Source organism: Ipomoea nil, unplaced genomic scaffold (genome assembly GCF_001879475.1).
Source record: "Ipomoea nil cultivar Tokyo-kokei standard unplaced genomic scaffold, Asagao_1.1 scaffold2280, whole genome shotgun sequence".
In the NCBI taxonomy this organism is placed as follows: Eukaryota; Viridiplantae; Streptophyta; class Magnoliopsida; order Solanales; family Convolvulaceae; genus Ipomoea; species Ipomoea nil.
This window is the reverse complement of record NW_017618708.1, coordinates 3,454,052-3,464,747: the sequence shown is the minus strand read 5'-3', so window position 1 is coordinate 3,464,747 and position 10,696 is coordinate 3,454,052.

The following is a 10,696-nucleotide window of genomic DNA, read 5'->3' as shown; positions in this document are numbered from 1 at the left end:
ATCCATCACAAATTGAGATGCAGCGAGCACCACTAAAACAAACCACAAACCAACAAGAGAGAATAATTGTAACTGCATGCTAAGACAAGTAACTTATTCACCAAAAATATCATATGAGTCATCCAAGCAAAAGCAAAAATTTTAAAAATTTAGAAATATCCCCAAATTAATGATTCCTCCCCCTCACACTTAAAACTTTGCATCATCCCTGATGCAAAAGAAAAGTAGAACAAGAGAAAAGAGAAAACTAAAAAGCAATAAAATAATCCCGAACTAGCAAGCAATAAAACTAAATAAAATGAATCTAGAAAGCAATAAAATTAAACTAGAAAGCAATAAATATGAAAGAAATAAAAGATAACATGGGGTGCCTCCCATGAAGCGCTAAGTTTAACGTCGCTAGCTCGACCTAACCTGGTTATGGAGTGCTCATCCCGGTTGATCCGCGAGTTTGATCTCATCACCCCATAGACTCTTCAAATGCAAATACTCATCATGTGACACCTTGAGAGTAGGATCGATGTGCAAGATTGACTTGCACTCAATGATTTTTGGCTCATCAAGAACATTAAATTCCACCTTTTCCTCCCCAAAGTCAAAAATCATGGACCCTTTCCTTGCATCAATCATTGCTCCAATAGTGGCTAGGAAGGGTCTCCCCAAAATGAGTGGAACGTCTAAGTTCCTTTGGACATCTATCACAATAAAATCACAAGGCACAAAATACTTGTCCACACGAACTGGGACATCTTCAAGGATTCCAATAGGCTTTACGATGGATCTGTCCGCCATTTCTAAGGTGAATTGGATTGGTTTTGGTTTTCCCAACCCTAACCCTTGACAAAGAGTAAGAGGCATAACACTCACACTAGCTCCTAAATCACAAAGGGATCCCTTTAAAGGTCGGCCTCCAATCACACAAGGAATTGTGAACTTCCCCGGATCTCTATGCTTAGGTATATTCCTCCCAATTCCCGGGGTCAACGCTTGATACTCTTGTGCCCCAGCTACCATCTCTCGTTCCCCATACTTCTTTTTCTTAGCTAGAATCTCTTTCAAAAATTTTCCATAAGAGGGAACTTGTGAAAGCAAATCAAGTAAGGGAACTGAAACTTTCAAACTCTCAACAATCTCCAAAAACTTTTTCCACCTACTTTCTTTTGTTGTTTCAAGTTTTTGAGGAAAAGGCAATGGGGGTACATACCTTCTCACAGGTTTCTCTACTTCCTTTTGAACTTGTGGATTATTTCGCACAGCAATTGGCTCATCTTCCATACCATCAAGTATCTCTTCAATCTTCTCCTCAACTGTCTTTTTAGGAATTGATGCTTTGATTGGAAGAGGTGGCTCTTCAAGTATTTCGCCACTCCTTATAACAATTGCATTTACATGCTCCCTTGGATTTTCAGGCATAGCTGGCAACTTCCCTGTGACTTTAGTACTTGATATAGAAGGTTGATTTGCTAATTGCCTTTCAACCAGATTTTGGCGAGCTTCCATTTTATCCATCCTTTCTGTAATCTCTAACTGACATTTAATCAATTTTTCCAGCAAAGCGTCCGTATTCGATTGTGGTGGGGCCTCTGAAACGGGAAATTTAGATTGAACTTGAGTAACTTGATAACCCAGAGGACCTCTATTAACAAAGTGTTGAGGGTTGGCGGCTCCCACTGGGTTGCTCCATGAAAAACCGGGATGGTTCCTTGAGTTATTAGGATGGTAGGTCCCTTGAGGTTGGTAAGACTGTTGATGAGGCCTATTATATCCCAACATATTAACTTGCTCCATAGAGGTTTGGGAGTTGAACTCGTCGATACAATCCCCTGAATTGTGATTTTGGCTGGTGATTTGGGCAAGTTTTTGAACCAAGGAGACCACGTTATCCAACTTTGTTGACAAATCGGCTAACTGCCCCGCATCATGAATTCCTCCTACCAGCTTTTGTGGAGACCTCTCCGTGTACCAAGTAGATCCATTCATAGCAATTTTCTCCAATAGTTCCTCGGCTTGTGTTGGCTCTAGAATCGTGAACGAACCACCTGAAGAAGCATCCACCAAAATCCTAGAATTATCCAGCAATCCTTCATAGAAAGACATCATCAAATCCCAACTCTGAAATCCATGGTGTGGACATTGCCTCTTCAATTCCTTAAATCTCTCCCAAGACTCAGTGAGGGACTCAGTTGCCAGTTGCTTAAAGTTTTGAATTGCCCTTCTCATCCTTTGAGTTTTGGAGATAGGATAGAACTTCTTCAAAAATTCTCCATGTAATTTGTCCCAAGTGTCAAAATGGTTATCTGGATGTGAGGATAACCAATCTTCAGCCCTGTCCTTCAGTGTAAAGGGAAAAAGCCTAAGTCTGACAGCATCTTGAGTGACTCCATTTATCTTGAAAGTGCCACAAAGTCGTAGGAACTTGGTGGCGTGAGCATTGGGATCTTCCGTGGGCATCCCTCCAAATCGATCTGCCGCAGCCATGCTGAGTATGGCCGGATTGATCGCAAAGTTATTGGCCTCCACATTTGGAATATTGATGCTACCATGCTCCTCAACATCCGAAGCAAGGTAGTCAGACATTGATCTCCCTCCAGCTTGATTTTCTTGTACCTGTGCCATCCTAGTTTGTTTCCTAAGAAACTTGGCTCTTTTCTCAATCTCAAGATTCAAAGGTAATAATCCTTCTTTCCCACGAGATCGTGTATGCATAAAAGGCCAAGTTCTTAGATTCAAAGCAAAATCACACTCAAGAACAAGAAACTTGTTATGGATTAGCAAATAAAATAAATAAATAAATAAATAAATAAATGAACTAGACTCCTAAAGTAAGACTTTCACTAATGTCAGTACGTAACGCCACCTCCCCGGCAACGGCGCCAATTTGATTGCTGTAATTTGGGGCAAACAAATAATACCCGGAGTATTCGGGTTGTCGAACCACAGAGAGGTGGTGTACTAATCACTAGCTACTAGGTTACTCATATGAAACTAGTCCGAACAAAACTTGAAGGTTGATTAATTGCATAAAATAACAAGCAGAATAAAATAAGTAGCAAGGTTTTGTAGACAATAGAGCAAAATAGGATTCTTGGGATCACAATGTTTAATCACCTAGTGCCAATTAACGTTTGTAATATTTGGTTTGGAATTAAGATTTGTGTGGGAATGCAAAGTGGAATCGAATTACTCCCGTAATCTCTATTCCTAGTGAATTTCCACTCCCATGGCTTAAACACCCAATAAGATCAAAGATCAGCATTCAATTATTCCTAATTACTACCATCTCCCGATGAGCAATAATCTAGAATAAACTTCCCCTAATAAGTTCCCCTTTCCCAAGGACCAACCATTAGGTGCAATCGTGTGTGCCCTAATTTATGCCCCAACTCCCATTGGTGACACAAACATGACTGTGAAGCTAGTAATTTAGGCCTTTAACTACCAACAACAACAGATTAAAACAAGATTGCAACACAAATCATAAAACCAAACATAAATATATTAAGAAATTAACGAACTAGGCACATAGGTTCATAAACAAATTCACCCAAAAATCCCTAAGGAATTTAGCCGAGCATGGCTAAATTATACATAGCAAATGTGAATAAAGGATTACAAATCATCAGAAGAGTACAAGAATTAACCAAGCGATTCTCCCAAATCTCCCTGGCTTCCTCCTTGCTTCCAAAGACGACTTGAGCCTCTTGATTTCTCTCTTTCTTGTCTACAAAGAACTCTAAAAATCTCTCGGTGTGTTTAGGGTTGAGGAAGGAGGGATTTTATAGTGGGTACAAAGTTGAGATGAAATAGGAATCTTGTACAAAATTGGACTCGAATTATAATTCCTATATTTAAATAAATAAAATAGAAGAATTTAATTATAAAATCAAAGTTGGAATTGGAAATTTGGAATTGAATGGAATTGAAGTTGAGTTGCTGCCAACGCCCCTTTTGTCGTGATTAAGGCTTCTTTTCACGCCTCGCTCAACGCGTCGAGCTATGGCTCGACGCGTCGAGACCTGATGGTCTCGACTTCTGATGCTACTGGAAATTTTCGACGCGTCGAGTCCTCTGGGTCCCGAACTTGTCCACAATTGCTCAAAACTCATCCTTGAACTTCCCTTGCTCATATCTTTGACCTAGAATGGTTCAAAAACACTAACAAACACCGTAAAACATTCAAAACAAGTGTGAACCATGATTAAATGATAATAGCAAGGAAAATATGTATTAAATAAGCAAAGTTAAAGAACTTAGTTACTGGATGATTCAAAATAACCATAAAAACAAGCACAGATGTGATAACATCACCGGCTCGACGCGTCGAGACCTGATGGTCTCGACTTCTGATGCTACTGGAAATTTTCGACGCGTCGAGTCCTCTGGGTCCCGAACTTGTCCACAATTGCTCAAAACTCATCCTTGAACTTCCCTTGCTCATATCTTTGACCTAGAATGGTTCAAAAACACTAACAAACACCGTAAAACATTCAAAACAAGTGTGAACCATGATTAAATGATAATTGCAAGGAAAATATGTATTAAATAAGCAAAATTAAAGAACTTAGTTACTGGATGATTCAAAATAACCATAAAAACAAGCACAGATGTGATAACATCAAAGTAATTTAAAACTATGATTGTTGCCTATAAAAGGCTACCTTTAGAGTGTGATTTCGTGCTGAATAAACATGTTTTGCCCATCACCATTCTGCATCTTCAAAACAGTAGTAAAATGCCTTCCATATTCATTGCTGTCAAAGATATCCATCCTGTCCACAAGCTCAGAGGCATTAGAGTACGGTGTGTAAGGATCTATGATGTGCCTGAAAAGAGGGGAGGGAGTACCATAAAGAGTATGGAGTGTCTGCTCCATGATGATAATGTTTTGTTCTATAGTTTTTTTTTTATTTACTGCATTGTAAAACAGAAGCATGTTTACATCTTCATTACTTCATTCTGCAAAACAGATGCAGTGAAAATATATTTAAGTACATAAGCAAAGACTACATGGTACTTATTATATACTATATTGGTTTGTTTTTTGCAGGGAGATTATATACATGCCAATATTCAGAACAAAGATGTTGTCAAATACAAAGAAGTTATAAAAGAAGGACAGTTGTATGAGATAAAGAACTTCTATGATGTTACAAATTATTACCTGTACAAGGTCACACAGCACAAATATATGCTGAAGTTCAATTATAAAACCGAAGTCAAACGGATAAATTCTATAGGTTTTCCTCTTCTTATGTTTTGGCTAACAAGTTTTGTATCTTTGAAAGATCCCAAGGAAGTGAATGACAAGGAGCTCATTGGTAATACACTTCTACTCTTACTAATACAACTGCTTATACATATAATAACTGCTTATATTATCTGAATATTTTGCAGATGTTATAGGTCGTGTGGTGGAGATATATAATCCTGTTGACAAGATTGTGGGTGGGAAAGCCACAAAATTGATTGACTTTCAAATCTGTGATAATGCGTAAGTTTTATTTTGAATCATGTGAAAACTAATCCTTTGTATATTAGGTATGTTTTGCCTAAATCCTACCTGTATATTTCATGTATTTACTCAACTTATTTAGTCAACTTTATACATACCAAAAACAGTGACAATTACTTGATGTGTACCTTGTGGGATTCTCATGTTGAGTCTCTACTGCCATACTACAATTCAAATTCAAATGAACCAGTGATTGTAGTTATTCAATGCTGTAGGGCAAAGGTGGTGAGTGGTGAGTTTTCTAACCTTAGACATATTTCCTATTTTGCATGACTATGTCAACAATTCTATGTTTTTTTACATACTTTTTTTGTAGGTGGGGTGAGAATAACATCTTCATATGATGCAACTAAGCTATGGTTTAATGCTGACTTTGATGAGTTCAAGGACTTCATATCTCAGTTAGTATATATACTGCATATACTTACTTCAATTTATCATTTCTAAACAACTTAAATATTCTGAAAAATCCTTTTTTTTTTGCAGGTTAAAAGTTCAAGAGACTCCTATTAAAAGTCTGAGCACTATCACTCTTCACTCACAGTCCACAGGGATTGATAGTTTCCAAAAGGGTGAAAGAATTGTGTCAACAATCTTTGATCTCTATAAGCTGCAAGGGGTTAGTTATCCATTATGCATTTTTCTTTGAAATCTATGATGTTATATTTAACATATTTTATCTAACTATTTTTTCAAGATGGGGATTACTATGTGCCTGCTGAAATTATGGCTATAGAGGCTTCAACAGGGGAGTGGTACTACATGGCCTGCATGACACCTCGCTGTAACAAGAAGTTTAAAAAAAACTGAAGGGTCTCTAATCTGTGAAAAGTGTGAAAACCCCTATGAGGAAGGTACAGCTAGATATAAAGTTTTGGTTAGAGCCTTAGACAAAACTACAGATGCCCATTTCCTGCTCTGGGATAGGGAGGTGGCTAAATTGGTTGACATTCCTGATGCTCTTTTGTATGATAAGTACAAAAAGGTACTTCTGTTTATTCTAAAAATTGTATAATATTTCTAAAATATGAATTCTATTTTCACTAATCCTATTACTTATAAGGCTGATGTTGACACACAATCTTTTCGTTAACTTCTTTTGCATTTGTTATTGATGTAAAAAAAAATCAATTAGTTAATATATCTCAACAAATGTAATTTTTAGTACTTTAATGCTATAAATAAATGCAGATTCAGTGTTGAATGACTCTCAGAAGATGAACTTTGCTTTAGTTGAGATTGAAAAGATTTTATCAATGATGGGAAAGAGTTTGAGGGACTTTTCAGAAATGCCAATTGCAAATTTTGAGAATTATAATGCAATATCAAATAGGTTGATACAAGAAGAATTGACATATGATTGTGTTGCTCAGGAGAAAGAGAATCAGGAATTGGTAAGTCAACTAACAGATGAGCAAAAGGTAATATATGATGAGGTGTTAACAGATATTGAAGGCAAAGCTAGGGGGTTATTCTTCGTTTATGGTTATGGAGGTACTGGTAAGACCTTCTTGTAGAGAGAATTGTCATTTGCTTTAAGGCGTAAGGGTGAAATTATTCTAAATGTTGCATCTAGCAACATAGCTTCTCTTCTGTTACTAGGTGGCCGGACAACACATTCTAGGTTCGCAATACCTATATCTGTGAATGAAGATTCCACTTGCAACATAAGACAAGGCACCCCATTGGCTGAGCTTATTATGCAAAGCAAGTTATAATATGGGATGAAGCTCCAATGATGCAAAAATTCTGTTTTGAAGCCCTAGACCGAACTCTTAGGGATTTGTTGCGCTCCACAAATTCAAGTAGTTATGAAATGACATTTGGTGGTAAAACAGTTGTTTTTTATGGCGATTTTAGGCAAATTCTATCGGTTATTCCAAAGGGCACAAGGCAAGATATTGTTGGGGCGAGCATAAATTCCTCATACCTTTGGAGATCATGCAAAGTATTTAGGCTAACTACAAATCTACGCCTAAGAAGTGTACAATCACAGATATAGGCCAAAGAGATTGAAGAGTTTGCAAACTGGATAGAAAAAGGTGACGGAACAATTGGTAATTCAAGTGATGGTGAAGCAGAGATTACAATTCCAGATCAGTTATTGCTAAACTGTGATGATGATCCTATTGCTACGATTGTTGATAGAACATTTCCCTATGTTCAGACAGGCTAATGGCGATTTATCATACCTTAAGGATAGTGCTCTATTGGCTCCAACATTGGATGTGGTAGATACCATTAACCAATACATGAATGATCATAATCCATGTGAGGGTAGGACTTATTTAAGTTGTGATTCTGTTTGCAAGTCAGATGCTAATGCAGATATGTTAGCGGATTTGCACACTCCAGAATTCTTGAATGGTCTGCGATGTTCTGGAGTACCTAATCATGCTTTGACTTTGAAAGTTGGGTCACAGGTTATGCTCTTGAGAAATATTGATCACACTATTGGCTTATGCAACAGTACAAGGTTGATTGTAACAAGGTTAGCTAATCACGTGTTGGAAGCAAAGATCATGGGCGGTACAAATGCAGGTACTACAGTTTTGATTCCAAGAATGTCACTTACACCGTCAGATCCAAGATTGCCTTTCAAGTTCCAACGTATGCATTTTGATAAAAACAAGATTAGCAATTATGAAAGCATTAATTGTGTGGGTAGATGTATTTATACATATTTTTTTTTAAGTTATTATATGTATTTATATTTTATAAATTATATTTTATTATTATAGCTCTATCTCTCTCTCTCTCTCTCTCTCTCTCTATATATATATATATATATATATATATATATATATATATATATATATATATATATATATATATATATATATATATATATATATATATATATATAAGCATAATGAAGTATGGAAAAAAGTTTATTGTGTTCAAATTTATTGGTAAAGTTTTATATTTAATATAATTTGTGTATATATTCATTTAAACCTCAATTATAATTAATTTGACTCCACATATATCAAGAGGAGAAATTATATATAAAATAAATATAGTTCTTACATAAATAATCTTTTTCAAATGAATAAGTTTTTGGCGTAGATTTTCGACAAATATTGCCTGTTTTTTTTTTTATAATACGAACAAAATTTCATTACTGAATCAAAAGAGGAGAAATACAACTCGGATCTAAGGATAATAGATCAAGATCTCAAACCAGTTTACAAGTTTTATTTAAATACGTTAGTTATATAATTAAAGTAGTTATTTCAAATTCAAATTCCTTTCAAAAAAAATTCAAAATCAAATAATAATACAAGTAACAATAAACTTTAAAATCAACATAATAATAGTATAATTAAACTTTTAAAAATATTAAATATTACATTGTATAGTTATACTTACATTTTTAATCAAACTAATTCTGAGCTCAAGAACTCTGAAGTACGTTTTTTTGTTTACACAACCATTACTTTCTTTGCTAATTCAGAGAATGTCAAAAATTTAATTCGTAAATTTGTTAAATTAATAATACTTCGTGCATCGCATGGGACAATTACTAGTATATTGTATATATATATATATATATATATATATATATATATATATATATATATATATATATATATATATATATATATATATATATATATATATATATATATATATTCCCTACAAAAATGCCAAGCTGAATGCACAAACAGGCAAAATAATTCTACACACAAACACACATGGAAAAATTAAAAAAAAAAAAAAAAAAAAAAAAAAAAAAAAAGGAAGTTCCATAAACAGAAGACAGTTAAAGAAAACAACAATTTATTTTTAAAAGCGAAGAAAAATGATGTAAGAACATTGAGGATGGTAATACGCACACGGCAGAACTATGCCCCGCACACGCCAAACGAAAACACAAACCAACATACACTATCGCAAAAAGGACATGAAACGAATATTATACCAACAAAGGCACTTAAAAAAAACAAATATTTATATACATGTATGTACATTTATAAAAATCGAAAGATAAATTAACGCATGAACCATACCACCACAATGAACAACGCACCAATCAATTACATGATAATTTCTTAAACTAAAATTCTTACTAAAAACACCCAATAAAAGTATATCCACATTAAAAAATGAATAAAAAAACACAGAAAATAACTTCTATTTTTGCTTTAAAAATGATGCAAAAACCCCCTACCGTGATTTGCACACGCGATGACACTGCAACGCACACACGACTATTAAAGAATGCATCGTCAAAAAACCAATAAAACCCCACATAAAGAAACTCAAAGACAATGTACAGACATAAAAACTAATTCTACCCATACATTCATTAATTACAAAGAATAGACACCAAACGTGCAACCACCCATACCCTTCATAATTTTTTTTGTTCTTCTTAATTTATCAAACACTAGAAATAACATTGTAAAGATAACATGCTACAATTCGCACAAGTGCCCAAACAAAGACATGCACACACGGGCAAACAAATAATGAGAATGTTTTTCAACCAAAATAAACGTAACATAACTGGTAATCTCCAAATTTTCCAATTCACTCAAGCGAAACCATATGCACGCACACGCCATAACAACTTCACGCACACATTGACAAATACCATAATAGTACGGCATTAGGATTTTTTACCCCCACGTTAAGAAAAAACCCAAACAAATACATGCACAAGCCCAAACAAAAACATGCACATACCGACAAACAAATTATGAGAATGTTTTCAAACCAAAATTAACGTAAAATAACTGTTCATCTCCCAATTTACTATCCACTCAAGCCAAACCATAAACATGCAGACACCATGATGAGGATACGATATATCTGAATAATAATAGAATGAATGAGTCTGTACAAGAGTATATCTAGTAGAGAATAGTAAACCTATTACAAGACGAATACTAATAATAATAGACTCCTAATACTCCCCCTCAAGCACAAGGTTGGCTAGCAACAACATTGAGCTTGCCACACAGAGTAGAGAAACGCGGACCAGGCAGAGCTTTAGTGAACACATCAGCTAGCTGATCCTTGGTGGAAATAAAGCTAAACTGCAACTCCTTCTTCGCCACTTTGTCACAAACAAAGTGATAGTCAATTTCCACATGCTTCGTGCGAGCATGAAACACCGAATTGGAACATAGATAGGTCGCACCCAGGTTATCACACCAGAGAGTAGGAGGAACAACC